Genomic DNA, 21,176 nt, shown 5'->3' on the forward strand with positions numbered 1-21,176 from the left:
TTGGGGAAGTTCTCCTGGATGATATCCTGAAGAGTGTTTTCCAACTTGGTTCCATTTTCCCCCTCACTTTCAGGCACCCCAATCAGACGTAGATTTGGTCTTTTTACATAATCCCATACTTCTTGCAGGCTTTGTTCATTTCTTTTTCTTCTTTTTTCTTTTGGTTTCTCTTCTCGCTTCATTTCATTCATTTGATCCTCAATCGCTGATACTCTTTCTTCCAGTTGATCGAGCCGGTTACTGAAGCTTGTGCATTTGTCACGTATTTCTTGTGTCATGGTTTTCATCTCTTTCATTTCGTTTATGACCTTCTCTGCACTAATTACTCTAGCCATCAATTCTTCCACTTTTTTTTCAAGATTTTTAGTTTCTTTGCGCTGGGTACGTAATTCCTCCTTTAGCTCTGAGAAATTTGATGGACTGAAGCCTTCTTCTCTCATCTCGTCAAAGTCATTCTCCGTCCAGCTTTGATCCGTTGCTGGCGATGAGCTGCACTCCTTTGCCGGGGGAGATGCATCTTATTTTTTGAATTTCCAGCTTTTCTGCCCTGCTTTTCCCCCATCTTTGTGGTTTTATCTGCCTGTGGTCTTTGATGATGGTGATGTACTTTTGGGGTTTTGGTGTAGGTGTCCTTCCTGTTTGATAGTTTTCCTTCTAACAGGACCCTCAGCTGTAGGTCTGTTGGAGATTGCTTGAGGTCCACTCCAGACCCTGTTTGCCTGGGTATCAGCAGCAGAGGCTGCAGAAGATAGAATATTTCTGAACAGCGAGTGTACCTGTCTGATTCTTGCTTTGGAAGCTTCCTCTCAGGGGTGTACTCCACCCTGTGAGGTGTGGGGTGTCAGACTGCCCCTAGTGGGGGATGTCTCCCAGTTAGGCTACTCAGGGGTCAGGGACCCACTTGAGCAGGGAGACTGTCCCTTCTCAGATCTCAACCTCTGTGTTGGGAGATCCACTGCCCTCTTCAAAGCTGTCAGACAGAGTCGTTTGGTCTGCAGAGGTTTCGGCTTCGTTTGTTATTGCCCTGTCCCCAGAGGTGGAGTCTACAGAGACAGGCAGGTTTCCTTGAGCTGCTGTGAGCTCCACCCAGTTCGAGCTTCCCAGCAGCTTTGTTTACCTACTTAAGCCTCAGCAATGGCGGGCGCCCCTCCCCCAGCCTGGCTGCTGCCTTGCCGGTAGATCACAGACTGCTGTGCTAGCAATGAGGGAGGCTCCGTGGGTGTGGGACCCTCTCGGCCAGGTGTGGGATATGATCTCCTGGTGTGCCTGTTTGCTTAAAGCGCAGTATTGGTGTGGGAGTTACCCGATTTTCCAGGTGTTGTGTGTCTCAGTTCCCCTGGCTAGGAAAAGGGATTCCCTTCCCCCTTGTGCTTCCCAGGTGAGGCAATGCCTCGCCCTGCTTCAGCTCTCGCTGGTCGGGCTGCAGCAGCTGACCAGCACCGATCGTCTGGCACTCCCCAGTGAGATGAACCCAGTACCTCAGTTGAAAATGCAGAAATCACCGGTCTTCTGTGTCGCTCGCGCTGGGAGTTGGAGACTGGAGCTGTTCCTATTCGGCCATCTTGCTCCGCCCACCCGAATTTTAGTTTTTAAAACCTGGAATTCTTGAAAGAAAAAAGGCTGTTTTCTCAGGTCTGCTTCCTTTCTATGTAAAAAGAAAATCTTGATAATCTGAACATAGGGCTTTCCTCCAAGTCATGGTATTGAGGAAGAAGAGCACAAAATACAGGAAGTCCCTTCTAAATACAAAAGGGAAAGTAACTCCTGGTACTAGGAGAATCTTGGAGAGAGGTTTGGAGGGGAAAAGTGTAGGGGCAGAGCTCTAATCTAATCATATTCTGATCTCAAATGGAGCCACAACCTTCCCCTGAGACGTGGAGAGGCAAGATGACGGATATGGAGAAACACAAGCACACAAGTTCTAGTTACCCATTTCTGAAGTGTATCTGGGCTATCTCCAGGCCTCAGAGAAATCCTACACTCAGCATCAAATGGAAGCTGTAGAGCATCAGAGAGAAGAGAGTCCTCTAACATCTGGACCCCAAATGACCATTTAGACACATGAAGGGAAATCTAGGAATTCCATGTGATTTGGTCATTGGACATGGAGTTGCTGAGAGACAGAGAAGATGCCTGAAATTGAGCAGAGAAGATTCCTTGAATAAAACATCATGGAAGGAATCATGATTGGCATCATGAGGTGCCAGTATAAGACCAAAGAATTCCAAGTGGGCCAGCCACGCCTTATTAAACATAGAATGGGGTGACCATGACCTAGTGCAATAAGGGCATCATTACCCAGAGGACAGACCAGGGAGCAGGGCTCCTTGGTGGAAGCTATGAATATGCCTGAATTTCAAGAAGACCCAGGGAGGGACCCAGGGGAAGAGACTGCCTGTAGAGTTGGGCCCTGAAATCAACTGAATATTTACTCCAAACTGAAAGAAATGGAGTTTCATTTATTTGACAATTTTAAGTCACTTAGATAGAGGTTGGTAAGATGTGAGCTTTAAAAGTCCCAGAAATCAATTACTTGAAGGGCGCCTGTGGCCTTTCAAGAAATTTTGGACTAAAAAATTTCTGTAGTTTCTGAAATTGTCTAGTTGTCTTTTAAAACAAATATTTTGCATCATTTAAAAATTTATATTTTAATTTGCAAAAGCTAACACGGCTAGAAAATAAGATTTTGCTGTAACAGAAAACAAAATTTGCAACCAGTCCCGTAGCCTCCAGTGGGGGATCTTCTATAATGTTGATTCAGAAAATATCTGAGGTCATTTTGCTATTGGAAGTAGACATTTATTTTAGTTTAGAGTGTTTTCCCTTTCTTAATCTCATTAATATCAAATTTCAAAGAAATTTTTACATCTTTGACCTAAAAGTGATGTATAAAAAAATAAAACACTCAATTAAATATAAAGTTTAGAAAGTAAACAACCAAGCAAAAGATTATTTAATCATCACCATCATGTCAATTTATTTTTTTTCAGTTATTTTAAACCAAAGCATAAAAATAACTTATTTTGTCCTGGAGGAAAGTACACAGAAAACAGTGATCAGAATATTATGGAACAGTCATCTATAAAACGAAATATTATTGACCATTAAAATATTTATATTATTGCTAATAAAAATGTAGTTTTGATATAATATGTACCTATGTTCTTGTTTTGGAAATGTATTTGTGTCTTTCTGAAAAAAAAAAGACTGTAAAACTGTATTTTAGAATATTAAAGTGTGTCTTTTATTGGCTTAATTTTTTAACAATTTCTTTAAGGAAACTATGTGCTATAAAGAAGGAGAAAGTTTTGACTTAAATAGAAAAAAGACAATTGTTGTGTTGTTAAAAATAGTTAACGTTTTCCTGCGGAAAAAAGAAAAGTAAAGGGCAACCTATCACATAGAAGTAAACATATATTTGATATTATAGCAAATGAGAAACTGGAAGTTGGGAATTCTCTGCCTGAAATGGTTCTTAAATTTTTCTTTTAGCTCAAGCAAGTCCACCTATCTTTCCATTTCTCTAGTTACCCCTTCTCAAACCTTGCAGTCACAAATTAGCAACAGATACTGGATTGCATGCCACCCGTTTTGCTCAGGAAAGACTTGGGCAGCTGCTCAACTGGCTGAAATGTTGTTTGAGAGATTAACTCAAAAAGATGATGAAACCAACAGGAACACAGCAGTTGGAACTTGCCCCAAGTCATCAAAAGAAATGAAGTTCAATATAAAAACCTAAAATAAATAAGGGACTATAAATGAGGGAACATCCTTAAAATTTAGGAGAAAGTTTCCTGGTGAGGAAAGCCGCACCTTTAATTTCCCTTTTCCAATAACTCCCATTGGAAGAAGGGCAAGAGTCACCCAGTGGTCCGCAATCCTGCAAATGCAGGGGATAGGATATTTTCAGAAGGAAAAATTCAACAGCTTCAATGGCTTATGATTTTTTTTTTCTCAAAATTTTCCCCTAAGAATTAGGAGTGTGAGACATTGACATAAGTCTCAGAGAACTGACCCATAAAATAATTAGAGGAGGAATTCCCCCAGGCCCCACCCTCTTGTCTTAGAGCTGGGCCAGATGAAAGACACCTCTGTTTACTTCCTGATCCATCTAATTTCTGTAACAAGGACCATCCCAAACACATCTCCCAGCAGCTGCCAGAGCTGAAACTCAAGAGGTTGCCCCAGGCACCATGGCACCTTCTTAGAGCTGTTGGACCCTAATGGATTAGCTTTCCTCAGCACAGGTGGCAATTTAACAGCAGACCAAACTTTTACACTAGTAAGAGACCATTGGAAGTAACTTCAAAGCCCATAGGCCTAAAGCAGAGCTAAGAAAACACAAAGTTTTCTAAAATGCAAATCAGCTGCCCCTCCTCCCACCCACAGTTTTCAAAGGATGATAATTATGGGAGTAGTGGGAATGACAGAAATCAAAGAATAATGCAATTTCAAAAATACAGAAAAGTCAGCATATTTCCATTAGAAATTCTAAAACTGCCATTTTTAATTCTGAAACAAAACCGAAGGGCCGAATTTTGCATAAGACTTGGTCATATTTCAAACAAAATATTACCACACTTTTGCCCGAGAAACTTTTTACAAAGTTCCAAAAGCAGTATCAAGGACTAATTGATTTACTTTTATTATACACTATTTTCCATGTATTTTTAAATACAGAAAGCCAAAACAACAACAACAAAAACAAAAAATGACATGATCATCCTTTTCACAATAGCCCAGAATTTTAATTAAGCTGCTTACATAAAAATGTTGGTAAACAGGGCATAACATATATACCATAACATTTCCTAATATATGATGAGAGCACATGAAAAATTTTAGGAAGTAGATGAGTCACAGAAAGAGCAGATTAGTTAAAAGAGATTAGAGGCTGAAAAAAATATCTCTGAAAAGCTGACAGACTCCAAATTATAGGATAATGCACATAAAAGCACTTTGACACATGTAAAAACAAAACGTAACTATTGTTGGAAGGTTAATAATTCAAAGGGAAACAATACTCATATGTTGGTATTTGCTTATACATGAATTCTTATATACGTATATACATGATGAACTAGCAGAATATTTCTTCTTTACTTTTTCCAACATCATATTTTGTATATTTAACTATAGATAATAAAGTGGTTTAGAGATTGAGTTCTTTTTTGCATTCTTAACATGACACCCTGTTTATTGAAATCAAGGGAAAGGAAGAAAAAACATATACTATTCCTAACTGGAAGGTTGGAAAAATGTTGTATTTGTCTTACATTTTTAGATTTTAATGTCATACTAGCTTATCAGTACCTAACTATATGAAACTACCAGAAAGAATTCTTTTAAAAAGTGGAATAGAGGTGGAAAACAACAATGGAGATGAAGACTTGTTGCATAAGTAAAGTCTCAAGATGCCTCATAGCTCATATTCACTCGGGTTTTATCTTTTATTGCATAGAGTAGAAAATTGACATGAAAATATATGGTGTTCATGAAGACATTTGATGTCATAATTACACTTTTTGTAGAAACAGAATTTCTGCTTTAATCAAATAGAACTGTGCATTCTTGATACTTGGATGAGACTTTCTCTAATGTATTTACTAATTTTTTACATGAATTAAGCTTGTGACTGCCATGTGCAGGCAGAAGAATCCTAAGGGGTTTGATAATGATCTGAGTAGGAGTTTAGGACCCCAAATGTGATCTTCTGGACAGACTCCCTTTCATGTTTTGCACCTTACTTGTTTTTCAGGAAATAGTTCATTTTTCTAGGCATGATCCCAGTGTGGATCCTAGAATCCTGCCTATTTTGAAAATCTCCCAGTGCTCATTTTATGAGGTTCCATGGGGTTGATTATGAATCTAGCAGGAGAGAAATAAGCTGGCAAAAAAAAAAAAAATGCTGACTTGAGCCTCAGCAAGTCCAGTTTTTGTGACATTGACTAGCTTTGTGAGCCTGGGCTGGTCACTTCATTTCTGTGGACCTGATTTCTCATTCTTCAAATAAAGGGATAGGAGTAGATTCAATTTTTAAAGTCAATTGTAAGATTACTATTCTATTGTAGGGCAAATTATATCTTAATTTCATATTAAAATTAAATATTTTAGTACATCATATTCTATATGTCAAGTCATATTCTATAACATGCCATGTTCTATAGCATGTCATATTCTATAACATTATTATAACTCCTGCATGAATTTTTGTTGAAGTTGTCCTCATAAATGAGCTGAGACATCCATGCAATAGAATAGGTCAGCCAGTTTTGCTTGTTCATTTTTAAAGGTAATGGAATAAAAGACCATTTAATTTCTGACTCACTGGAAGTCATGCACCAGATTAGTGATAGATTAGAGAAAAGAAACTAAGACCCCTTTCTTTCTAATCAGTCAGTGTTCTGAAGTAGGTATGTTTTTATTTAAGAGAAGTTATTTGTCAAGAAGCACTAAGAATAGGATTTGACCCTTGCAACCATAATCTGTGAAGAATCATTAGTAACACCTTCATTCTCTCATTTCATTCTTACACCGTTATTTTAAATTATTTGTTATAGAGGCTATATCAAACACCGCACAGAGTTTTCATAGAAAGTGTGCTCAATAAATATGTACACAGATTTGCCTATAACATAGACGTTAACTTGCAGTTTCTCTACTAAGAAATATAACCTGTTATTTAAATACTCACTTTGACACTTGGCCTTGTGATCTCCAGCAGATTACTCAAATTCCCTGAGCCTGATTTCACCATTCCTACCTCATAGGGTTATCACAAAGATTAAAGGAGATAATGCACGTACTAGCCTGTTTGTTCTTCTTCCTTTTGTTAATTTTATTACTATTTTTATCTTTATTTATGTCCCTCTGTTTTTTCTTCCTTTCTCCCCAAAGACAGAGGAATGTCTTAGTCACCTTTATCTGCCAACCTAGAAGAACTTGAATTAGTATTGCATTCATTAATACACATTCTCTGCCTATCCTAATAATTTTGTTAGATGCTTTCCTTGTCAGTGGCAACTCTTTCTCATGTATCCCCGTTGAATGTGAGTCCCACATATGGCCCAGTTGGGCAAATTCCAGGGAAATAAGTGAAGCTGCAGAGGAGAGGGCTAGAAAGGAGCTGGTACATTTTAGAAGTAAGCAAAGGAAGAGAGGAGCCCCAAGAAAGGCCAATATTTTAAAATTGAGTCACTAGAAAGGTAGGAAGGTTGTTATCAGAATTAAAAAATCACAGAAGCAGGACTAGGTGGGATAAAGAAAGAGTTCATGTGGGAAATGCTACCCATGAAAGACCTTCACATGCTGAGATTTGCACACACAGGGAAAAGGGTAGGATTGGTACCCGGGAAGTGGTGAGCCTGGAGTTGTCATCTGTTTCAAGGTTCCGTGAAGCCATAATGTTAAATCAGATTGTTAAAGCAGAGAGAATAGCTGGAGAAAAGATGGTTAAGGACAAATCCTTGGGACAATATCTATATTTAATAGTTGGAAGGAAAAGGAAATACTCATTTTAAAACATAACCACTAAGCATCATCGCCAAGGTTTTCATAGGTAAAACTTTAGAGTATCCCTTTAGTTAGGCATTATCCCATTATATAAACGATCGGTCTGAATGTTGAGACTTGCTGGAAGTTACACAGGCTATATAGACAATAACTAAACTTATCTTTATTCTCCTCCAATAATTAATGTTTAATAGAATATTTTATTACTAACCTAATATTAGTAACTATAGAAAATACCCTTTCTAACAGGATCTAGAATAATTTTAATATATTATCAAATATATCAATATATCAAAACTATAACCTAACTTAAGCTATAGTTTAAGTTAAGCTATAGCTTTGATAAAGATGTAGACATCTCTTTAGAGTTAAAAAAATTGGTTCTTGATTTTCTGCAAGATGTATGACGAGAAATACAAATTTGTAAATAACTTGAAAATAATCAGAGATGGATTTAGACTATATTTGTGCTCACTAATGAACATGACAATTTTTTTTACCTTCTGGCCTCTGTGTCAGATACAATGGTGAATGATGATCTGTCTTAGGGGAAGCTGGAGAAAGCATATTTCATCAAATAAAAACTTGGTTGGCCCTTCCTGATATCACTCACATGCTGAGGCCTCCTTCTAAGATGCAAAGCTCCTTTATTCACAGGTTCCTTGGAAGACTGTTTCCCAAATAGACTGCATGTTAAAATCACCAGAAGGTCTTGCAGAAATACTGATGGATAGCTCCAAGATATTCTGATTTAACTTCTATGGGGTGCCACCCGGGCATCAAAATTTGTAAAAGTTACTTAGATGATTCTAGCGTTCAGCAACATTTAATATAAAGAGGCTCCCAATGTCTTCCAACCAGAGATGAAAGGAATAAGGATCTTTTCTTGAAAGTAGGAAATGTCAACAAATAGTATGTATTTGAAGCAATGGAATTTCTATAACATTGACTGTTCAATTCAAAGTAAGTGCAACTCAATAATACTTTCACAGATAATAAAGAATGCAGTTGCTCAAATAGTGTACAATTTATATTTTAAAAATTTATATAATACATATCAACAACACCTATTTTATCAATTTATCACTAAAATATATTTATCTTTAAGAGTATTACTAGAAAGAAATTTCTATTTTCTTTTTTTTTTTTTTTTTTTTTTGAGATGGAGTCTTGCTCTGTCGCCCAGGCTGGGGTACAGTGGCCGGATCTCAGCTCACTGCAAGCTCCACCTCCCGGGTTTACGCCATTCTCCTGCCTCAGCCTCCTGAGTAGCTGGGACTACAGGCGCCCACCACCTCGCCCGGCTAGTTTTTTGTATTTTTTTTAGTAGAGATGGGGTTTCACCGTGTTAGCCAGGATGGTCTTGATCTCCTGACCTCGTGATCCACCCGTCTCGGCCTCCCAAAGTGCTGGGATTACAGGCTTGAGCCACCGCGCCCGGCCAGAAATTTCTATTTTCGAATAGAAATACCAGCATATATGGGAATTTTCTGTGTCCTGAGTTTCCAAAGCACTTTTGTACATTTTTAAATCAATCCACATAAGATTCCTCCAAGGTGACATTGTTAAAGAATGCAACCCAAAATATCTACATCATAATCATATTAATTGTTTGCTTAAAATGTAGGGTTTTCCCCTTTCAATTCAAGACTTATCAAGAATCAAAATTTCTGAGTGCACCTCAATTTTCTGTATACCTAAATTATTAAATTATTACAGGACTTCTATCCTAAAATAATAAGAACTAGGTGCTGGTCTTCATTTATAGCTAAGAAAACTAAATCTATAGTTATAGAGTGTTTCTCTTTTAATGCTGGATATATACATGATTAGCTGAATTTCCTTCTCAAAAGGTTGAAATGGAGAAGCCATACATTTTGGGGTCAACACTTTAATCATATTGAATGCTTAATATGTGCTAAGAATATTGTCTTAAATGCTAGAAACACAATAATTAAAAAAGACATGATATATGGAACCAAGGGACTACTAAAACCTCAAACTCACATATTATTTTATGTGAAGAAGCAATTGCAGAGACTTTGTAATTAGGAGAGCTAAACTGACTTTCCGTCCTACTGGTACCAAAACAGAGATATAGACCAATGGAACAGAACAGAGCCCTCAGAAATAATACCTCACGTCTACAACCATCTGATCTTTGACAAACCTGACAAAAACAAGAAATGGGGAAAGGATTCTCTATGTAATAAATGGTGCTGGGAAAACTGGCTAGCCATAAGTAGAAAGCTGAAACTGGATCCTTTCCTTACACCTTATACAAAAATTAATTCAAGATGGATTAGAGACTTAAATGTTAGACCTAAACCCACAAAAACCCTAGAAGAAAACACAGGCAATACCATTCAGGACATAGGCATGGGCAAGGACTTCATGTCTAAAACACCAAAAGCAATGGCAACAAAAGCCAAAATTGACAAATGGGATCTAATTAATCTAAAGAGCTTCTGCACAGCAAAGGAAACTACCATCAGAGTGAACACGCAACCTATAGAATGGGAGAAAAGTTTTGCAATCTACTCATCTGAAAAAGGGCTAATATCCAGAACCTACAAAGAACTCAAACAAATTTACAAGAAAAAAAAAAAAAAACAACCCCATCAAAAAGTGGACAAAGGATATGAACAGACACTTCTCAAAAGAAGACATTTATGCAGCCAACAGACACATGAAAAAATAGTCATCATCACTGGTCATCAGAGAAATGCAAATCAAAACCACAATGAGATACCATCTCACACCAGTTAGAGCGGCAATCATTAAAAAGTCAGGAAACAACAGGTGCTGGAGAGGATGTGGAGAAATAGGAACACTTTTACACTGTTAGTGGGACTGTAAACTAGTTCAACCATTGTGGAAAACAGTGTGGCAATTCCTCAAGGATCTAGAACTAGAAATACCATTTGACCCAGCCATCCCATTACTGGGTATATACCCAAAGGATTATAAGTCATGCTGCTGTAAAGACACATGCACACATATGTTTGTTGCGGCACTATTCACAATAGCAAAGACTTGGAACCAACCCAAATGTCCATCAATGACAGACTGGATTAAGACAATGTGGCACATATACACCATGGAATACTATGCAGCCATCAAAAAGGATGAGTTCGTGTCCTTTGTAGGGACATGGATGCAGCTGGAAACCATCATCCTCAGCAAGCTATCGCAAGAACAGAAAACCAAACACTGCATGTTCTCACTCATAGGTGGGAATTGAGCAATGAGAGCACTTGGACACAGTAAGGGGAACATCACACACTGGGGCCTGTTGTGGACTAGGGGGAGCGGGGAGGGATAGCATGAGGAGATATACCTAATGTAAATGACGAGTTAATGGGTGCAGCACACCAATGTGGCACATGTATACATATGCAACAAACCTGCACGTTGTGCACATGTACCCTAGAATATAAAGTATAACAAAAATAATAATAATAATAAAGAAGGGACTGCCCAGTTTTGGAAGAGGAATAACTGCCACCAGGCTTTCAAGGAAGTATTAACAAGGTAATTTCTGTGTGTCTCTATAATGAAGTTAGAAGACCTTCGTAGAGCTTGCTATGTCTAGAGTTGGCTGGAAATGATTCACAGTTAAAAACATAAACAAACTAAACAAACAGAAAGTTAGATTTTTAAAAATAGTATATGGAGTTTAAGAGAAGAAGAGTTTATTTCAAATGCTAATTGAATTAGCATGTATTAATGCAGAAAAAAATCCGTGACAACAGTGGTTTTGATTATTTTCCTTTTTTTGATGGTGGAACAAATATATATGAGTTTTTACATGTAAATAATTTTGCACACTTCTCTCCTTTTCAACTTGACACTGTACCATGAGCATTTTATTTCTTTTTCTTTTTGGAAAATTTTTTATGGGCTATGTAAATGTTTGACATAGAGATGGACCATCACTGATATTAAAAATCCAATTGTGTTACAGAATTTTTATTTACACATTTTGGGCATAATAAACAAAAGAGTAATAAATATCTTTGTACAGAATCCAATGTCTATACTGTATGTTTAATTAATTTATTAAGAGAGATTCCTAGAAGTAGAATTTCGCTGGATTCAGTAGGAGAGATAAAGGATATAAACTCTTTGAAGGTGATGATTACTTGCTAATGAACTATTTTCTGAAAGACTCATACAAATAAAAGCTTTCATTAGTATTTCTTGAGTGTATATCTCCTTCTACCCATTCTAACAGAATATTATTGTTTCAAATCTTTGTTTATGACACACTTTCAATTTGCTATCATCAATTATTGGTGATTAATCATAAGTAAAACTGATTAACAACTTCTTGCATATTTAAAAAAGTAACAATCATTTATTTTATTACTTATTTGAATTTCAAGGATTATAATACAAATTTGCCAGTTAAAAATGCAAATGAAAGTCATTTCTATCCTATGAAACCAAATGGTGATGCTAGTTTTCAAGAATAAAAAAAAGAAAAGTAACATTTTTGGCCATGTACTATATACTCTTATAAACATTTGGGGATTTTGCTGTTGTTGTAGATGAGAATATCAGAAAGTTTAAGTAAAGTTTTCAGATTTTTAATTTACAATGTAGCATCAATGTTATTCAACATCAATTATGACTTCAAATTTTATGTTCTTTATATAAATATAAATAATGGTTTTATTTTTATTTCCATGGTAAAAAGTATATGCGGTCACAGAGAACATGTCTTTTTTAAGAACTACCTTCTTAGAAATTAAGAATTTCTAATGATGATAAACAAGAATCAATAATGGATTAATATAGTTAATTTAAAAAAGATGTTTGCCTAAAAATACAAATAATATTATAAAAGTGACAGGGCAAAAACCAGTATATATAAATTTTACTGAGCCACAAATAGTTTAAAATTAGTTGAAGACATTCAATAAACTTAAACATTGTTTTTAATCTTAATCCAATTTTGTTTCTAGGTTTATTTCTACTTAAAAGCCACATCACAGTCTCCCTACCGACATCATCTAAAGCTTTGATGTCTGATGCTCATAAGTCACAATAAAAGTGAATGATATTTCTGTATTCAAGTGTATAGAATTGTTATTTAAGTTTCAAAATACTAAAAATGATAAAGCTGAATTTTAGTACTGAGTCAAATATTTCCAGTTTAAGGTGAAACAGCTTTTTTCCCAAATATAATTTCTTTAAAATGTTTCTTTGTGAGCACAAAGTTAAATTAGAGGCTAATAATAGAAACTATAATTTGTTTAATATATAAAGCTGCATCTTTTGATATCAGGAATACGTATGTATGCATGGATATATATATATATTTAGTGATAGATTGAGCTATATTGTCTCTGTTTACAAAAGTAATATATTTCTATATATAAAATGAAAAGGTATTAATATATACACTTACTAATATACAAATAAAAGAAATATATTATTGATTACATATATACTGAGTTACAGAATATGTCTCTGGTATATAAACAGTACACATGTCATAAATATGTATTCTTTGCATGTGAAGAACGTAAATGTTATTTTCTTCTATAAAAAGTATGTCACACATTTTATTTGGAATAAAAAAACACTGAATTTCTTTTAAAAAGGACATCAATATGATTCAACATCAGTTTTGAAATTATGAAAGTAATGACTAAGAACCCAGTATATAATCATAAAATCTAGGTTTGTACATGTAAATTTTCAAAAGTAATAAAATATAAAGACAGAAACAAATTAATAAGGTCAATATGCCTAATGATGAAGAACATATAGACAGCTAGCTTTTACCTTCTATTTTTATATCTTTATCATTTATTGCCTATGAGTAGAGGAAGAAAAATTTCAAAAACCAAAGGTAAATCCTGTGTAGGAAACCAAATAAGTTACTTTTGCCCCTAAAAATAACTGTTTACATTGTATCTGGGATAAAATGAGCTTTAAATAATGACTACAACTAACTATGAAATAAATGGGCAAAGACCCAAGATGTGTGCACTATTTCTAAATTCTGTATTAATCATGCCTGCTACAAAACTTGTTGCATTAATAATTTATTAAAGATTAGGCCCCTTTTCTTGACTGATTCTGTAGTTAACTCCCCCTGGTTAGAGTAAAGGTGATTTTTTCATGGTATGACTGTGATTACTAATTCCAGGCTGTTCCAATCCTGAAGATCTATAAACCAGCCAGATCTGACATTCTGGCTTAGGAAATCACTAAAGAAGAACTCTAGTTATTAGATAAGATAGTTCTTCATATTTTCCAAAAGCAAATTAAGTTACGAAATGTCTGTTTTAACACTCAGAAACTCACAGCATACTTATGTGGTGAGCTGGGAATGCAGAAAGGCCAAAAGAGATCAAAGGAAAGATCTGCATTTTCTCTTTTTCTTTAGCCCAAATGTCATTAGTAATATTTCCAAAATTATTACTTTTTACCAGGGTTCTTGGCTCACTTTAGCCCTCAAGCTCACAAAACTGTTAAAAGGGAGACGAAAGAATCTGAAAGAAGTACCTGCATTTAAGCAATTGTACATTAAGAAAAAGAATGCTATCTATTTAATTAACATGTCACCTTCTGGAAGGCCAGGTGTTCCTTAGAAGTTACCTATATAAGTATTGACCTATCTAAACCTCATGTGGGTTGACAAGATAATGTGGCAACAGAAGCTTTGTCTGAGGGAAAAAAGATGTCTAAGGACTTGTTTACTACTTCAGCTCCCGTTTAAAAAAGGATTTCACAGTGCAGTCTTTGTTGCTCAGTAGAGTTGTGCCTTTTGTACAAGTTAATGCTTGCAGAACAATTTTACTGTGATTATTTGTTGTTCATTACTTAGATATGTGGGTTAGAAATGAGTTCTTCAGGCTATATTCATCTCCCAAATGTGGGTGACATATTACATACATTTAGCTATAACAGTGCTGATTTTAGAAAATTTAAAAATACTATATACAACAGGAAAAGTATGCTTATCTGCCTCAATATTTAATTATATACATTTATATATGCACATATATACACACATGCACATTTATGAACTATAGATATATAGTTATATATATATTTGTGTATGTTTTTATGCGGATCCAGAAATTGATCAGAATTGTTAATATATTGGAATGGATTTTTTCTTACTACTTCCTTGAGGGAAAGGAAATATAAATATGACTGGCTCACAATTCCTGTCTTACAAAACCTTAGGAATAAAAATTATTGCATAATTCAGAAAAACAATTTAAGAGCAATGTAATAAAAATATAGATATGTCCACGTGTCAAGCTTTTGTTTTATTAGTATAACCAAATATAAAGATAAAGCCAGCAAGTGCCGTTTCAAGATTGGAGCTGAACGAGTCCTAATAATAGCAGGCAGTAGGAAACTTTCACTGGATAACCACTTTCCATTGCCAACAGTATGACTTACTGCTCACTGAATCAGTGAGAAATCAGGCAGAAGTGCTTAAAATAAAACTAAAATAAAGTAATTTCAAATTGTAGAAACTAAATGTGAAAATGCACGGACAGAATCTGCCATCACTCCGTGAACTGACAAGTAAGCAACAATGCAAGGAGAAATTGAGACAACTATCCTGCTCTGTATAAAAGAGAAAGGAACACACAGGAATTCTGGTGATTAGGAGGATTTAATGTGGGTAAGGCAGGAGCAATTGTCCAGAATGTACCACAGCATGAAGAAAATATTCCACTTCATTCATCCATTTGTTCAAAGTTTAGGATTTCTTTTCCTTTCCTTTTTTTTTTTTTTTTTTTTTTTTTTTTTTGAGACGGAGTCTCGCTCTGTTGCCCAGGCTGGAGTGCAGTGGCGCCATCTCGGCTCACTGCAAGCTCCGCCTCCCGGGTTCACGCCATTCTCCTGCCTCAGCCTCCCGAGTAGCTGGGACTACAGGTGCCGCCACCTCGCCCTGCTAATTCCTTATATTTTTAGTAGAGACGGGGTTTCACCATATTAGCCAGGATGGTCTCCATCTCCTGACCTCATGATCCGCCCGCCTGGGCCTCTCAAAATACTGTTATTACAGGCCTGAGCCACCGCGCCCGGCCAGGATTTCTTAAATTGGGATTCTTTTTCAGTTTTCTATTGCTATGTAACAAATACATTTTAAGCTCAGTGGCTGAAAACAATTACCATTTGAATCTTTCATAATTTTCTGGGTTGTCTGGGCTTAGCTGGATGGATTTCTGGTTCCTGTGATGTCACTTGACTGGACTTGAGCTCCAAGATGGCTCCTGGACTCGTTTGGCAGTTAGTGCTGGCTGGCTGTAGCCAGTTCACTTGAAATGTTTGAGAAAGCCTCATCTCTCTTCCATGTGACTCCTTCATGTGGTTTGGGCTTCTCTGGGAGAACAATAGGTTACAAAAAGCAGCATTCAAAGAAGACACATTCCAATGCCTGAGGACTCATCAAGCCTCTGCATTATGCTTGTTAATATCCCATGAGCCAAAGTTAGACATAGGGCAAACTCAAAGTCAAAGTAGGAGGGAACTACACAGGGTCTGAATACAAGAGGGCATGGATTCACCCAGCCACTCAAAAGTAGCATAGTTTCCCTTGCACGCATGTGATTGAATGGGGGAACGGTTTCGGAAGTGGATGCAGGGTAGTAACACTGAGAAGGCAAGAAGGTTAGCGAGAATGTAGCCTCAGCAGTACTGCGGCTTCAGACTGATCCTATGGGAAGCTCTGAAGCTAAATTTTCATCCAGAGTTAGTCCGGCCTTAAGACAAGGAGCTCTTGTAATTAGGCCAGTAAGTCTTTAGCTCTTTAGCTCTAGGAAGAGGAAGGGAAGTGAGGGGGCATGGCCTCCCAATGAGAATTAGCAGTCAACTATCAGAGTAGCTGGAGCAGGAAGCACTTACAGCACACACAGCATCAACTACAGGTGTTCACTTGCAAAGCTTTGTTGTTATGTTCCTAGGAATATTGATGCTGGCAATGTTGATTCCACACATATCATGGAATACTCCTCTTTGTAAAAATGTCATTCATTCTATGTATCTTTATATTATCATAATAATTGTTGTTGTTTTCTCCTTATGCTCATAAGAAATCTATAGAAGAGAAGAAGAAAATCTATAGCATTTTTATTTTTCCATACTTATTTTTTGAAAAAAAAAATATCCTAGTGAATAATTCACTTTGTAGCATCAAACACTCAGCCCATAATTCTTTCATTACTGGATGATGATAATGAGTAAAAGAGGTAAAGAAAGAAGAAAAAGATAAAAATGACAAGGAGAATTTCTGCAAAGAGGACTTGGAGAGCTAGGCGGAAAGAAGGAGGCTTCCTGAGGAATAAAAATCAAGTGTCTTTTTACTCAGTGGGAACCTTACCAAAGAGAGCTTACCAGAGAAGACAGGATTTGTTGAGAAATCTTTAATAAAGACCATTGAAAGATGTGTTTGTTCACGAAATACCCAACTACAGACATAATTTAGAGAAATACAAGTGTTTTAAAATCTGAAAAGGAAAACGATGATCTATCTTAAGGACAGAAAATTGTATGTGTTATCACAAGAGAATGAAAATAGGAAGAATCATCTGATACATTTATGAGAGTTTAAAAAATCAATTATTAAAGAGATTATGAAATACTTTGAAGAGATAAAAAGGAAGCTGACTTTAAAAATAAATATATGTTTATACTTATAGGACACTAGAGCAAAAAATGCAATAATATTTGCATGTGTGTAAGTCTTTCATAAAGTTTACATTCAGATTGCATGAAATATGATACATTTTTAAATTACTTCTATGGTTTTAACATAAAATGTGTAATTGAACAATTTTTTATTATAATGAAAATATTCCTGATTTAATGTGTAAATTGAATATTTTAAATAAAATAATCCTTAGTGTTTGCTTTTGGCCAAATCAAGTGGAAATTCAAATTGTAAAAAAAGTTACAGTCAACAATCATTGTTTACATTAGTGAGCTCATTTACTAAACATTAAAGTAACACTATAATAAACACAACAATTTAGTGCCAGTGAATGAATAGCTTGTTGGGAAGAACAGAAAGTCAAGACAGACTCAAGTGCAAATGAATATATGTATAATATATTAAAAGTTGCCTTAAAATTAGTTATGAAAAGATGAATCCCATTATTTCCTTGTTCTATAGTACAATTCTGATATCTCTGTCGTTGATTTGAAAATAACACATCAACTAATAAAGGTACTAGAAGAAAACACGTTACTCAAAGAATAAACTTGGGGCAAGAAAGCATGTTTTAGCAAGGTCACACTATTCTAATCACATACCGTGAAAATATTGATAAATTATCATAACAGTTAAACATTTTTATAGATTAGAAAACCATAAGCAAAATCATATTTAAAACAAGAAATAGGACAGGCACGGTGGCTCACGCCTGTGATCCCAGTACTTTTGGAGGCTGAGGCAGGTGGACCACTTGAGGTTAGGAGTTCGAGATCAGTCTGGCCAACCTGGCGAAACCCCATCTCTACTAAAAATACAAAAATTAGCCAGGCGTGGTGGCACATGCCTGTAATCCCAGTTATGCGGGAGGCTGAGGCAGGAGAATTGCTTGAACCTGGGAGGCGGAGATTGCTGTGAGCTGAGATCGTGTCACTGCATGACAGAGCGAGACTCCGAATCAAAAAAAAAAAAAAAAAAAAAAGAGAACAAAATGTTATACAAAGGGTGTAAAAAGGTTAACACTCATCTTTGATAAAGGTCATGTATAAATCATTAATCAATAAAAGTGAAATTCAATTGTGTGTGTGTGTGTGTGTGTGTTCGTAGAATAAGAGAACATACATGTACTGGGTAAGCAACATGATAATAAAAGGCCCATGGAAAAATAAGCAAACCACCTAGACACACAGATTATTTTTTAAGAAAAGTGCAATGGTTAAGGAACACATGAAAATATAATAAAGTCGAGGGTAATTTTATAATCTTAAAATATAAAATGTAAAAATCAGCTGGGCGTGATGGTACGCACCTGTAGTCCCAGCTTCTCCGGAAGCTAAGGCAGGAGAATCGCTCGAACCCAGAAGGCGAGGTTGCAGTGAGCCGAGATCACGCCACTGCACTCCAACCTGGGTGACAGAGCAAGATTCCAAAAATAGCATAAAATAGCATAAAATAAATAAACAGCATAAAAAAATAGCATAAAACAGGGCAAAAATAGCATAAAATAAAATTAAATTTAAAATAAAATAAAATATAAAATGTAAATAAACCTTTTTAAAATCAATCATAAGCAATTTGATGGAGCCAAGCGTTACTTAGGCTAGTTTGAGGAAATATGCACCTCATGATTTATTGGTGGGATTGTTAATTGATGTAACTTGCTTGTAGGGAGCATCAATATCTACAAAATTTTAGCATGCACATATCATTAGATCAAGAAAATTAACCTAAAAATACACTTGAAAATGTACATGTTCAAGGAACTTCATATAGGCATTATCTGTGATTCAAAAACGTTAGAATAATGATAGGCTAACATCGTGGAATAATTTACAGTTATTATAAAAGAATAAGGTAGATCTACCTGTGATCTAATGTGATCAGAAACACAGGTACACACATGCACACTCATAAACACGCTTTCTTCCATATGCTTTGAAATGTCTTCCAGTAAATAATCTTTTAATAGAACTTGGCTCTGTGGAAGACGAAACGGGTATAATACAAGTGCTGGAAGAAAGCTTGGAGGGAGAGGAATCTGTGATAGCTGAGCCGCACAGTGGAAGCAGGGCAAAATCCCCGTCACTCATAGAGGAGAGCTGCCTGGGCCAGCAACCAGACCCATCTGATAACAATGGGAGCAGGCAATGACTGTCTTATTCTACAGAGATTTGGGGATTTATTTGTGACTGCAGCCTTTCCTTGTCTATATCAGAAAAATAAAATACATACATTTATTCCTCTTTTTCCCCCAAAAGTGCAAAATAAATTTTAACATAAGAATTATCTTGTTTGATTTTATTGTACTTTATTTAAATTTTCTTTCCTATAAGAAAATATTTTCAAATTTTTGGGTTAGAAAACAACTAAAAATTCTCTTACCTTCCATTTATTTCAAGATTTCAGCACACAGTTTGGCCTTTATTTTTTCCAAACCAGCAAATATTTTGGAACACAAACTTAGTTGCTCAGCTTTCAGATAAAGCCTAAGACTATACATATAATGTAAGGCAGGCAGTCAATAATTTATTTCACAAAATATCACACAGAAATTGTGAAAACAGAGGAATATAGCTTGTGACTACTTAGTTGCCTGAGGTAAGAGATAGGTCGGTATATGAATCATTACTCAACCAAAAATCTAGTAATAACCCATCTCAGGTAAAGTTCATATTGCACAAGTAAAGAAAACTTTACAGGAATATGCAGCTATAATAATATGCTTCACTATTTTGAACGATTCTAAACATATAATTTGCAAGTGACACCAGATCATAATTTTTTTTTTTAATTTATTTATTATTATACTTTAAGTTGTAGGGTACATGTGCATAACGTGCAGGTTTGTTACATATGTATACTTGTGCCTTGTTGGTGTGCTGCACCCATCAACTCGTCATTTACATCAGTTATAACTCCCAATGCAATCCCTCCCCCCTCCCCACTCCCCCCTCCCCATGATAGGCCCCGGTGTGTGATGTTCCCCTTCCTGAGTCCAAGTGATCTCATTGTTCAGTTCCCACCTATGAGTGAGAACATGCGGTGTTTGGTTTTCTGTTCTTGTGATAGTTTGCTAAGAATGATGGTTTCCAGCTGCATCCATGTCCCTACAAAGGACACAAACTCATCCTTTTTGATGGCTGCATAGTATTCCATGGTGTATAGGTGCCACATTTTCTTAATCCAATCTGTCACTGATGGACATTTGGGTTGATTCCAAGTCTTTGCTATTGTGAATAGTGCCGCAATAAACATATGTGTGCATGTGTCTTTATAGCAGCATAATTTATAATCCTGTGGGTATATACCCAGTAATGGGATGGCTGGGTCATATGGTACATCTAGTTCTAGATCCTTGAGGAATCGCCATACTGTTTTCCATAATGGTTGAACTAGTTTACAATCCCACCAACAGTGTAAAAGTGTTCCTATTTCTCCACATCCTCTCCAGCACCTGTTGTTTCCTGACTTTTTAATGATCGCCATTCTAACTGGTGTGAGATGGTATCTCATTGTGGTTTTGATTTGCATTTCTCTGATGGCCAGTGATGATGAGCATTTTTTCATGTGTCTGTTGGCTGTATGAATGTCTTCTTTTGAGAAATGTCTGTTCATATCCTTTGTCCACTTTTTGATGGGGTTGTTTGTTTTTTTCTTATAAATTTGTTGGAGTTCTTTGTAGGTTCTGGATATTAGCCCTTTGTCAGATGAGTAGATTGCAAAAATTTTCTCCCATTCTGTAGGTTGCCTGTTCACTCTGATGGTAGTTTCTTTTGCTGTGCAGAAGCTCTTTAGTTTAATGAGATCCCATTTGTCAATTTTGGCTTTTGCTGCCGTTGCTTTTGGTGTTTTAGACATGAAGTCCTTGCCCATGCCTATGTCCTGAATGGTATTACCTCGGTTTTCTTCCAGGGTTTTTATGGTTTTAGGTCTAACATTTAAGTCTCTAATCCATCTTGAATTAATTTTTGTC

At 36.1% G+C, this 21,176-nt stretch overlaps 1 long non-coding RNA gene across 2 annotated transcripts in view; it reads right to left on the bottom strand.

The window, feature by feature from the left end:
* The window catches only part of LOC139363213 (uncharacterized), a 37,368-nt gene extending 21,601 nt beyond the window's left edge, over positions 1–15,767 (bottom strand). For both annotated transcript variants that reach the window (XR_011623165.1, XR_011623164.1), the window contains exon 1: positions 15,667–15,767. This is a non-coding gene — a long non-coding RNA (uncharacterized lncRNA). The remainder of the gene's footprint in view (positions 1–15,666) is intronic.
* Positions 15,768–21,176: the final 5,409 nt, after the last annotated feature.

The sequence above is a fragment of the Macaca nemestrina genome, chromosome 5 (assembly GCF_043159975.1).
Source record: "Macaca nemestrina isolate mMacNem1 chromosome 5, mMacNem.hap1, whole genome shotgun sequence".
NCBI classification, from domain to species: domain Eukaryota; kingdom Metazoa; phylum Chordata; class Mammalia; order Primates; family Cercopithecidae; genus Macaca; species Macaca nemestrina.